This window comes from Dermacentor variabilis, chromosome 1, assembly GCF_050947875.1.
Source record: "Dermacentor variabilis isolate Ectoservices chromosome 1, ASM5094787v1, whole genome shotgun sequence".
NCBI lineage: Eukaryota > Metazoa > Arthropoda > Arachnida > Ixodida > Ixodidae > Dermacentor > Dermacentor variabilis.
Genome location: NC_134568.1, coordinates 244,412,231 through 244,425,633, shown reverse-complemented (window position 1 = coordinate 244,425,633; position 13,403 = coordinate 244,412,231).

The following is a 13,403-nucleotide window of genomic DNA, read 5'->3' as shown; positions in this document are numbered from 1 at the left end:
AACTTTTTTTTTCTTTTTCTCAAGTGTAATAAGATCGTGAGTGCTAGTGCTCCGCTATTTTTTAGGTGATCTCATATAGCCTAGCTTTGGTGTGCTTTTCTGTTCTGCAATTTTCGGGCGGATTAAATCTTAGAGTAAGACCATTTTGCATGCAAGGGGTAGCAGATCTTTTGCGGATTAAAATGATCTATAGCAGGTTTTAAGCCGCGGCGTTGCCTGAAATAAAAAAGGAAATCCACTGTACTGATCTGTGACCGTGTAGTCAGGTTCCGTTTTCCGTTACTTACCTTGAATTATGGCTATTGATTATTTGAGTGAGCATCCTGATGCAGTACTAGGATTATGAGAGACGTCGTTGTGAAGGCCTCCGCGGATTAATTTTCACCACCTGGAGCTCCTTAAAGCGCACCTAAGTCTAAGTGCTCGAGCATTCTTGCATTTGGTGCCCATCGTGATGCGGCCGCCGTGGTCGAGAATCAAACGCACGAGCTCGTGCTCGGCAGCATAACGCCACAACGACCGATGAATTCGTGTTATAGAGTGAATGACGCGTGTGAGCGGCAACACGAGTCATGTAGCAAGTTTTGCGACGAATCGTGCCCACCTGTCAATAATGCCTCGCGCTGCGCAAGTGAGCCAGCATCTCGCTGCGTCGGATTCTGAAGCCAGCGGCCTTCCGACTGGCTATACGTGCTCCTGAAGCAGTTAGTCTGGCGGGAGTGTTTGGTCAAGAGTCTCTGCAATGGCATGTTTGTAAACGCCGCGCTGGCGCTCGTCTTGATCCAGCAGCTCGCATAATGACAAAAGGATAGAAAGTTGGGCGAGTTGGTACGGTAACATGATCTTGGATTGTTAGTCTGTGTTCGTGTCACTTTGCGCTACTATCCAAGGTCATGTTTGCATAATGAGTTGCGAAGAGGTGACCAAAATATTGGTCTGCTGCGAAGGAACGAGTCACAAGTAAGCGGAGACGTTCCGTAGTTTATAGTTCACGGCAAGCGATGCAAACCGGGGAGCACAGAGCTGCGAATGCAGTAACAGCAGGCACGCAGAAGACTAGTGGTGCACCGGCGACCTGCAAAGTGCACACAGCGGTGGAGGCGACAATTGTTCAGCGGCTCCCGGAGACAGAGGCACACAGTGCGGCAAGAGCGGGCATCAAGAGACAGCAGCGGAAAATGAGTGGGCACGCGTGTCATGTGGGTGATGCGCTGCGTCATAACCGTGAATTAGAGAAAGTGCGACGAAAGCACGTGCCTATGCCACGTGTAGGCGTGGTGCATTGGGGCCGTTTTCTGAATCGATCACTTTTGGGTCTATCGCTTTAGCGGACACTGGTTGACTAAGTCGGCTGGTGGAATGTCCGTCGCTCCACCGACGCGTGGAGCGATGTGGAATGCGAATTCATGTAAAAGCTATCTCAGAGATTCAATTACAAAGGAATACGAGGGATCAGACAAGTTTCTTCTTTAATCTGGAATCACTGGCATTCACTTGCCAAAATCACGTGGCGAGCGCGTTCGCTCGATTTGAAAGGAAGGGAAATAATATTGTCTTCTTTTTCTGCCCTGTGTCATTCTGCTGGGCAGCAAAAGATCGCGCGCTGAAATCCCGACTGTGTCGACCACGTTCCGAAGAACAAAACATTAAAAAAAAGTAACAAAGAGATAAAAGGACGGTCACTCAACGCAAAGCCTCAAGTGCCACCTAAAACAGCGGTAGCTGGGCCGACGATTGCGGCGATGACGGCGATAACGACGGTGTATACCTCACTGACCTGGAACAACTCCTGATTTAACGGATAGAGTTTTCTTTTCTAGCCCATGTCTGATGACTTTAATGAATATACATGGAAAACCCGGGCAATGCGGGAGATGGAAATTCAAGACGATGAGCAAAACGTGAACAAGGTGAACAAGTCAAGTCCACTTGAAGAGAAGTCCACTTGTCGAAACGTTGGCTCCTGCTTTCATCTTGTTCACGTTTTGCTCATCGCCATGAATATACATGGTGTTTCACGTAACTTATGCCAAGGGTTTAAACAAAGGGGTTAGCCGCAGCTGAATGAAATCAACGGCATTTGGTTTGCCGTTATGTGGCGCTCCTTAGAGTATTTTTTTATATTCTGCTTGATTAGTTAGTTAACTAAGATTAATTATGCAAAATATTTATTATTCACTTCAGGGCCAAGTGCGTTTTGTTGTGCAGTAGAGGGGGTTCAGAAACGGGCCATCCAATCGTTTGCGGCAACTTATACGTGCTGCGTGGCAATTTTTTTTTTTGGCGTTTAAAGAAAGCCCGCGAAATATGAAATAAAACCACGTGACAGCGCTCGTGCGCTATCGTATTGCAGCGTTCTCAACCGTGCGTCGAGCCTATCTCTTATCAGGGATGACAGCGCTTCCTTTCCGTGTGCCACCGCCAAAGATGCTGACGCACTTTGGTGGTGGCCGATGCCTTTGAAGCCGATGCCTCCGCGGCCGCTTACTTCGCCACGATCCGCGCGCACTGTTCTTTCGCACGAAGCGCGGTTGAGAGCGCTGCAATACGATGACGCATGAGCGAAGTCACGCGGTTTTATTTCATAGTTCGCGGGCTTTCTTTAAACGCCGAAAACATCGCCACGCAGCATGTACGTTGCCCCCAAATATTGGATTGGTCGTTTCTGAACTCCCTCTACAACTCAACCAAACGCACATGGCCCTACGGTGAATATTAAAAATGTTTCATAATTTATCCTACTTAATTAATATGTATAAAACACACTCTAAGGAGCGTCACATGACGGCAATCCATATGCCGTTGGTTTCATTCAGCTGCGGCTAACAACTTCTTTGAAATCCTTGGCACAAGTTACGTGATATATATATATATATATATATATATATATATATATATATATATATATATGAGCGGGGGTATCCTCCCGCTTGTAGTAAGTGCGTCCAAAACCTCACAGTCCTGCACGTCCTTATTCAATGCCCTGCAATAGAAACACAGAGGAAAAAGTATTTCATTTCTGCCTATCGCGAAAATATTCCTCTTCACCCGAAATTTTTTCTCGGCAATGAACCGCTTTTTAATCCGAAACTAGTTTTAGCGTTTTTAGCTGACACAGACACTCTCGAAATCATTTGGCCAGGACATTTTTAGCTCACGTATAACAGCCTTGTACTCAAAGGCTTTCTTGAATCTAAAGTGTCAATGCTATGTTTTATTGCATCATGCTTTTAACGAAACCCCATTACCATAGCCCACAGCATTACTTAGAGTCATTATTTTAGCAACTATATATTTTACGCCATCCACAGCGACCGATTTTAGGCCTTTTTACAGCCATGTCACATATACCATGAGAAATTCATTGTCTAATTCATTGTCTAATTCATTGCCTGCATCATTCACAATGCGCCGTTAACATTACCTTTGTCATGGCGCTCTTTGGCCATACCTGGCCCTTGCGCCATAAAACACTACACATCATCATCATCATATATATATGAGCAGCTTATGTACTGCTGGTTTTAGTGCGGAAGAAAAAAAAATATACATAAGAGTAGTAGCCACCTTTGATCAGTTCTGACATTCCACCCTGTGCCTTTTATTCAGGTGACACTTAAGTAATATGCACATAATATTTCATAATGCTTATTTAATACAGATTATGTAACACTTCGACATAGCTCCTGTCCTTTCAGGGTGGAATATCAGAATGGGAATGATTTTGGCTAATAATATGTTTAATTAGCCAAGTGACATCAATGAACCTTAATAGAGCGGAATCGATTTAATTTTGCAAAAAAATAAAAAAACAATAGATTTGCAAAATACAGCTCAATATGGAAAGGCGGGAGGTGGGGCTCTGAAAGAGAATAAAAAAATAAGAATGGAAAGGAGGGACACGTACCGAACGATAACTGACGGCACTTCAAACTGTAAAAGAAACTGTAGAGGACTTCGGATGGTTCGTCAAAGCAGAAAATAACGTCAAATGGAATCGGGAATACACTGCGCTTCACGAGCCTGTAGGAAGTGCTGCTAACACTGCGTTGGGTGTTCAGCAACATTAAATAGAATGCTGAGATCTCTCACCGCCTCTTTTTGTCTTAAATGGCATCTAAAACACTTGTGGTACGTTGTTCCAGTGAACAGCAGTATAGCTTGCGATCGCGCGACGCTGGCTGGAGGTAATGATGGGACCTGTCGATGAAGGTGTACGTCGTTAGGATAAAGCTGTTCAACTTGTGGGAAACGTGGTTACAGAGCGCAAAAAAAAAGTAATAAAAGGAAGACACAGACGAGGAAAGGACATACTAATGGCCCGGTCAAGTGGTGTAAATTGACTTGAGACGCAAAAAGTCCACGCTGCTGCTTTGCAGGAAAACTTCCAACGCCAGAGAAGACTGTTTGTTTTCCACATGGTTAACTCATCCACGCATTTGAGTTCGGCTTTTTTCTCACAACAGCCATGTCAGGCGCACTATGTTCTCTGTGTGGTTATAGCAAAGTCGTCGCTTCAGCGTCAGACCACCACAGCACCGCATTTTTCTTTCTTTTCTTTTCTTGACGGTGGTGAGGCTTGCGAGAACAGCATAGTTTTGAACCTGGCTTACGCTTTCGCTGTTTATAAGCCTTTTATGGCATCGTTCTAATCCGAGCAGTACACGGTCTTCCTGTCGTCATAAATGTGAGCAGCTGTGAAAAAGTCAAGGTCCACTCGGGCACCTTTAGCATGAATCTCGGAACTCGGCAGCACTTTATTATACTGTTCGAAAATAAAATCATGTGGCAGCGCTGATTGAAACACTTACAACTGAAAGTCTCCTATACTTGAAATGAGAACAGAACGTATTTCTGCTAAAATGCCTGGCTTTGTTTCATGAAACATTCATGATTTTATTATCACCACGCATCTGTGCACGCAGATTGGGTAGTAATGAAGAAATACAAATCACGGTTATTGTTTTTATCTACTGTCGTGTACGGAGCACGTATAAACTCAAATCGACGCATCAGGTGGTCTTTCCAGTATCTCTATGCGATGAAGCCGTATCTCGACAAAACAATCGCGGCAGCGACGGTTGCATCCAAGGATGGTTCCCGCCCTCTTTCCCCCTCGAGTCGAACAGCAGGGTACAACGCCTCCACCGTCGGAAGCGGAGACGCACGAAGGGCTGGCGCCCCGAGCCATACGCCGCACCACTGCGATCACCGCCGCGGTGGTCATAAGCCCCGCCGGTGCCTTCATTATCGCCGGCACGCTCAACCAGGCTAGGCGCTCGCCCCAAGCCTCACCGCTGATCCTGGCTTCGTCATTAAAGGACTACAAAATTGCCGCCGACATGAAACAGGGGCTGGGGAATGGCCGATCGAGGATTAAATGTGGGGACTTACGGTACACTCCCGCTGCCGCACGCGCATACATATTTCGGACCGTGCGGCTGTGAACTCGGAGAAGAGAGCCACGCGATCCGGGGCCGGGAGAAGATATCTCTATCTGCTGCCTAACTTGGTGCCCCCCTTTCCCCACTTTGGGTGCCGCCGTTCTCGAAGCCGTCGGCGCTTCCCCTTTCATCCCCGTCTCCAAGGGCTTCCCCTCGTCTCATTCAAGGCTGCTCGCTTTTGTTTTGCTTCGGTGCCACCGTCCACTTATATGTGTGCAGCTTTTCGCGTTGGGGACCCCCCTCCAATTTCTGGAATAGCGTGTGGCAGGAGAGGGAAGAGCCCACCTACTCGGTTCTCTGCTCTATTTTAAAGACTGGAAACGTGCGGCTTCGAATGGCTACACTTGAATTGGACGAACCAAAAGGTAAAAAGGAAAAAAAAAGTGGAGCCTTAGGTAAGCGAGGAAACGAACATACAGATGTGCACATAAGGAACGTGCCGAAAGGCAAAGAGAAAATCGATAACTCCCCATGGCGAGTGCACTTGTTTCTCTTATCCTTTCCCCTCTCTGCCTTTGAGTCATTCTTAGCCGCGTAATTTTAGACGTTTGCTTAAAATTAGGCCTTCTTTGCCGTAGCCGCATGTGCCGCGCGCTATACGCTCCGGAGCAATTGCCGCGCGGAGTTCGTCAATTTCTACCGGATGATGCTTTCCCTGGGCTCTTGAACACCCGTGCTAATTAGGCTTATTCACGTTTTCAGATCGCTTAGGCAAGCAGGCTAATCCTATGGTAATGAGAGACCTCCACGGCGAGCTTTCTCTCTCGCGCTTGCTTAGTGTTCTCGTTCTATCGCCAGGAGTATCGGTAGCGCGCTTATTTTTGGCCGACTTCAGTTGGGCTCTGCTGTATCGATCTTGAGCGGGCCATATATTTAGAGGCATCAGTAAAGTACTGAAACACATTTTCCATTTGCTCGAATAATTTTTTTCACTCTTAGTTTCTTGAAGTAATTCGTGACGTTATTACTGTAGTGCGTGCCGTGTGAAGCATAGTTATTGCCATGGGAGAAAGACGAAGGTACAAAATTGAGGCTCGAGTGCATAGAACAGGACCCGATTCGTAGCTCTTCGTAGTTCTTATGTGGTTCTGACGTCCACGCCAACTCTTCTGCTTTGCCATCCTGCCAAGGTAACCTGATCATGACGCCACAGACTTTACTGATGATGGAAGTGTAAGGCCTTTAGCATCTTATTACCTAGGCCAAATTTCTTTCTCTTTCAAACATTTTATCTAAAGCTGAGCACGATAACATGGATTCTTCATGAGATTCTGGGGACGAATATATCAGACGTTGTGCTAGCCTTAGGATCTCTACTAACGAGGCATGGTTTCACTACTGCTCGGCTTCAACTCTGCAAATTCAACATGTGTTCTCAAGTTAAAATGTACCGATGAAAAAGCTAATTAGGGATTTTGCAGTTATTACCTACCTGGACGGAACAATTTAGCGTGCAGGTAATTTCCGGCTCTTCTATAAAACCATGTTAAAAACAGTGCACCCGCACAAAGGTGATTAAAAAATTGTTCGAACTACGGAAAGAAACATGCAGGTGCTAGAATTAGCGAGAAGAATAAAAAAAGTGAATTCCACAGTTTTACGTGCCAAAACCACCATTTGATTATGCGACACGCTGTAGTGGGAACTCCAGATTAATTTTGACCACCTAGGCCTCTTTGACGTGCATCCAATGCACAGTACACGGGCGTTCTGCATTTCGCCCTCATCCAAGTGCGGCCGCCGCGGTCGGGATTTAATCCCACGCCTTTGCCAACAAATAACGAAGCGAAGGAAAGCGTCGGAAAAAATGAATTTCTGCAATTGCTGAAATTGTTGGAATGATAGAGAGAGATTAAGTTTGTGGTAAGCGTAGTACTATAAAGGAACAAGGAAATAAAAGTGGAACCAGCGATAAGTTTTGGCGGTGGACACACACACACACACACACACACACACACACACACACACACACACACACACACACACACACCCGTGCTGCTCGCTCACACTGAGTCATTACACACACCACACAAACACACAAACACTTCCTGGATAAACGACCAACGCCACTACGCGGCCGTCTTCCTTTTTATTGCTTCGCGTATAGCTCTAGCTTGTCAGTCAGTCCTTAAACTACTCAGTAGGAGCTCTTTAGCAATGACTAGGAAACCACGAGAAGGCACTACGTTATCGCCATGCGTGCCCTACATCGTTCGCCGCTCCATCTGTCACCTTCGCCCGGTTGGTTTGTCTGGCACGCATGCGCAAAACCAAAGCTGTGTTGAACTAGCCGCTTTAGGGTAGATAGAACTGATGCAATACGGAGCATACCACTATCCGGCCTCTGGACGAAATGTGCTGGGCGTTGTACATTTTTTAGGTGCTTCAATCTGAGCAAGCCCATGTCTAGACTGTCGGAGCTATGGCTCGTGGCTATGGCCGCCTTCACGAAATGCGCTACCTTCATGCAGCTCTGATGTAAGTGAATGGTGCCTTCTTTTTTTCTCACACTGGAATATTTTTTTTCTAACAAGGATAAAAAGGGTGTTTTAATGGCTATCAGCTTTCTTTTGCACTCAAAGTTGATCTACAGTACTTACATTCAGCATTACTTTTAATGCCGTTGTACATGTGTCTGAGGATAATGCCTTCTTTTTTTCCAACTATAGCAGCGCGAATGCATTTTAATTGTGTATTCCTTTCCGCTGTGTGCTATAGCTATGCCTATAAGCACCATATTCTTTTTCATGTGTTCGGCACTTGCCTCAGCTAGGCTTTGTTGTCGGTTTTAGCTTGCCATACTTGCTCCTCAGAGTGCAGTTGGTTGAACTTATATTTTACGCATTCAGGTTCTCTACTAAGATGGATGGCACTAGCGTACTCTAGTTTTCTGAATGAGGCTTATTACTTATAAAAAGCTATTTTGAGTACGATACACTATCCTTAAGTTCCAGTACTAAGTATAAGGTACGAAACCCTGATGACAAAGATTGAAATTCTGCCGGGCAGTACAAAATTTATTTGGTTTTTGCATTTTAGCCTACATGAATGACGTTTTCGCCCAATTTTGAGAACGTACCTAAACGTCGGACAGCTTTACAGGGTTGTGACATAGAAGAGTGCATGCACGAGTCGATGAGTACTTGTAAAATGCTTACAACGTAAGCGCGCCTACGCAGGACAACCTCGAACTATAGTGCGCTAGTTTCTTTCTTATTTAACGCTTAGGATTCTTATTCTATTGTAGCTTGGTCTTTTTTTTGCGTGATGTCCAGCATACGTCGCTGTGTGATGGAACGCTATGCTAACACTGTGAATTTCGCATCGTAGTAACTTTTTTACCGAAAGGTATAGCTTTGTGACCACATAAAATAATTCAAAAGTACGATTGCTGACTTGTCGAGCCTTTTGACATTTGCAGAATATAAGCGTTTCTATTTTTCCTCTTGCTATAGTGAGGTATTTTTACCTCCTACAAAGACGCTATGAATTCCAATAATACGGTGAAGTTGAGTAGCGACTTACTATAGTACATTCAAAGGCGGCACGCGAATGCCTTTCGCTAAGCGGGTTCTACAGGTACGAGAGTTTGGTGATTACCTGTGTTATCTCGAAAAGTCTCTCCCTGGCAAGTTTTGCACCCCGCCCATTTCGTACATGCAGCTGAGGTTATTCTTTAAAAGGTTCAGGCCTCCAGCTGTCCTGTTTTCGTGCTGTGAAAGAAAGCCATTCATTTGATTGTGCCCGTGGGAAAAAAATAACAAAAGGCGGCGTTATTTACAGCTTCAGTAATACTGAACTAGACTTGGAATAAAGAACAGCATGCGCACTGAAAAGTGGTCTTGAGGCAGCAAACCTAACCACTTCTCCAACCAACCCCTTTCACACACGCATGTAGTGTTGTTCTTTTTTTTTTTTACTTTCGAATCCATGAACGACCTTCTTAGCCCTCGACTTCACCCCCAAGGACAAACGTAAAAAAATGAAGCCAACTGCAGTCTACCCGAGACTGATGCACGCTCCTATAGGGATCGACCAGTTCGGTTTTCTGCACGCTGCTCGTGACCTTGCATATATGTGGAAACCAGTTTTGACTGCATCGCGAGTCTCTTTTGCTTGTACTTCCCAGCACTGGCTTCTTCTAGAGCGCGTAGGTGAAACCCGAAAATCCGCATGACATTTCTCCGAGAGGTCGTGCGCGTTGACGAGCCTGACGGAAAGCCGGCGGCCGCGCTTTATTAACGGAGCGCGAACTGTCAAGCAGCCTCGGCCGGAACTGTCACGGCGCTGCGTCCCTCGGAGGCTCTGCATAGGCGGACGCGGCGCGAGCCAGCGTGAGCTGCGCGCCCACCGCGAGGAGCAAGTCGTGGCTTGCCACCGACGACAGCGCGGCGCTGGGCATTTCATTCGGTACCAAGTAGGCCACCCTTGTTTCAAGATGAAGCACGGGGCCAACTATGAGTTCTCTAATGAAATACATATGAATCGCTCAAGTGCTCTCATTGGCCAACCGCTGAGCCGTTTAGATGAAGTTTGTTGCAGTTAAGACAAAGCGAAATCCAACCAACCGCTGAAAGCCCAATTTTGGTTTCTTGAGATTCTTTAAAAGAAAATTTACAAAAAATCGGTAGACATTCAAATAGAGAGCTTGGAGCTCAAAGTCTACAACTTTGTAACTATGCGCCGCAAACATTAATCACAATTCTGGAAACTGCATCTGTTAGATGGTCTAAAGCTGATGAATATTACAGCCTGCGTGAAATCGCTGCAATGATCGCGCGTCTTTTGTAAAAGTGCTGTCTTAAATTATTGGTATAATTCCGAGTGGTGTATCACATATGAATTTTGAGAAACCAGATTCTGGTTATAAAGCCTTATGTGATATACCACTCGGAATTATACAAATAATTTAAGATTAAGATTCCCTGCCTTTCCTTCTCCACTTTTTCCTTCCTTCCTTCCTTCAGATTCTGGTTTTATAAACATAGCGTTTGATAAAAAAAGTAAAAAAAAAAAAAAGAGACGGGGCCCCGTCATTCTTTTTATTTCTTGTCCTTGTTTATCGTGCGCTACGTATGTGAAGCCAACACTCAACAACTCGCCCAAACCGCTGCACTTGTAGACCATGGGATTCGACGTGCCAAAGCAGCACACGAAGCTATGAAGGACGCCGTAGTGGGGGATTCCAGATTTATTTCGACCACCTGCAGTTAAATCTAAGCACACGAGCTTTTTTACTCGTACAATCCGCCCCCGTCGGAATGCGGTCATCCCGTCCAGGAACGTATACGCTTGACCTCGTGCTCAAGTCACAGAACGTCACAGCCCCCGCGGTGGGTGTCATTTTCGTCCGTTTTAGATATGTTTGCAGAATGGTGATATGTTTTGTTCTTGTTTTAGTTGTCGTTGCTGCTGAATTAGAATCGCAAAATTCATCCTCCCTTATTTTTTTTTTATTTTCCGGTTTATGGCAAAATTGTCATTGGCGGCCTAAATAAAGTCCGCTAGCAAAAGTCGGTAGAGTTTGGCGTTTTTCTTTTGACTGCAACAAATCTCATCAAATTTATTTATTTATTTATTTGTTTGTTTGTTTGTTTGTTTGTTTGTTTGTTTGTTTGTTTGTTTGTTTGTTTAAACAGATTCAGTGCCCGTAGGGCGTTACATAAGAGAGTCAGGACATAAAATACTACAAACACGCATACAAATAGGTCAGTTTTACAATCACTCATTACAGGTTTGAGGAATGAAAGTGTTGCTTTAGTACGACAACGAGCAACAGACACTTTATGACGGCGGTCAATACGAGATGATATGAATGAAGAATGGGAAAGTAATTCTTTCTAAAGATTAGAATTGTGCGGCAGCCGCATTTCGATGGGGGCCAAATGCAAACACGCTAGTGTGTCGTGCATTTGGTGCAGGTTAAAGAACCCCAGATGGTCCAAATTATTTCGAAATTCCCCACTACGGCGTGCCTCATAATCATATCGTGATTTTGGCACGTAGAACCCCAGAATAAAAAAAATATGAATATTTATATAATAAATTAAATGAAATAAGGCGAGAAGTTCTATTCTTTAGCGTGAAGTAAGCAATGGGAGGCATTACCTTTTGTTTCATCGAGGAAACACTAGAAAGACGGGAGTAGCTGGAGAAGATGAGACGTGCACTATACCATTCTGTACAGCTTCAATGTGACTTGTGAGACTGAATGAATGGATCCCACACAGAAGATGCATATTCTAGTTTGGAACCAACAAACGTTTTATAAAGGAGGAGTTTAAACGAAGAAGGAATCATTGAAAAGTTATAGCGTGGGTACTCAAGCATACGGTTAGCATTATTAACAATATAATAAATGGGGAGTTGGTCAAAAGAGGCAAGCGTTAATGTGGACTCGTAAGTATTCGTAAGTATAGCTACTTCATCGAGAACGAAACCATCGATGTCATACTTGCATGCGCTATTAGAAGGCTTACGATAAATTTTCATTTGTACTTCTTGGCATTTATTTTGATTTTTTATGCATTACCCCAACCAATAATAGGACTGTAGTGATGTGTCAGTATACTAGAAGAGATCACGCGGTATACTACACAGTCGTTTGCAAAGAGTCTAATGGAAGAATCAGGAAAATCTTTTATGTAAATGAGAAAAAGAAGGGGCCCAAGTACCGAACCTTGAGTAAGACCTGAACTAAGAGGACAGAGAGAAGAATCGTAGCCATTAGCAGTTACAAATTGCTCTCGGCTAAACAAGAGGTTTTTTATCCATGCACGTACGTTAAGGTCAAGATTTAGTTTACTGCGTTTAAAATAAAGTAGTTAATGGCGGACAAGGTCAAAATGTTTAGAAAAATCTGAGAATGTACATTCAATATAAAATCGCGAGTCTAGGGCTATTAAGAGACCATTAGCAAATGCAATATTAACTGTGTTCCACAGCAAAATGTCTTACGGAAGCCGTTATGATGAGATGTGAAAAAAGAATTAGCTTCAAGATGGTTAACTGGATAAGAATAAATAAGTTCAAGGATCGTACAAGAGACACTATTTAATGAATTGGTCTGTAGCGCAGAATTGGCATCACCATATTTAAACAATGACACCATTTTGTCCAACTTCCAATCACAAGGCCAAATACCTGAGTCCAATGTCTGAGGAAAACGTTTATACAGAAAAATGGACGTGTGAACAATTGTGCTTTTCAAGAATTTCGCGCTGCGCCATTGACACCCCATGATGATGAAATTTTTAAATTTCTAATGAAGCTAACGACACCGTCGAAATCAATAACCACCGTAGTCATTGCAGCAAAGTTTACGCTGTGGACGGTTTCATAGCTGAGCGGGTTTACGGGCCAGAGGACCCAGCGGGCGAGCGGAGACGCCACTGCGCATGTGCGGTACCCTGGGGTGGCCAGCGTGTTTACGGAGCGGTCCGCTCGGTCGCTGGTATCCTCTTCCCAGCGGAGCGCGCGCAGTGGACCAGCGTTTTTGGGAAACAGACATGGCGACCACCGGCACCAATAGCGGTATTTCGTCGGCGTCGCACCTCGGAGATGTTTCACCACTGAAGAGGACCTAAGGATCATGCGAGAGGTTTCAGCAACGAGGCCATTTGGCGACGATTTGAAGTGGGTGACCGCGATCGAGAACCTGAAGCGAGCGTACTGATATTTTCACAGTAACTTGTTCGACAGGTGGAACAATAAAGCGCTCCGCTCGATCAAGCGAGGGATCGCTGAGCTAAAACTCTTCCTTTCGTGCGGCGCTCCGGTGCCGTTGCCGTCTCCGCCTGCCTGCTTACCCGTTCAGCTATAACTCTCTAATGGGTTCTCCGTTTTTGTGTATCGAGATAAAAGCTCCCGAGGCAGTTTCCTTTTAAGATTTTCCATCGAGGGCTACACATTCGTTAAAAGCAAGCGCGCGAGTCACTTGACAAGTTTTTTTTTTTTTAA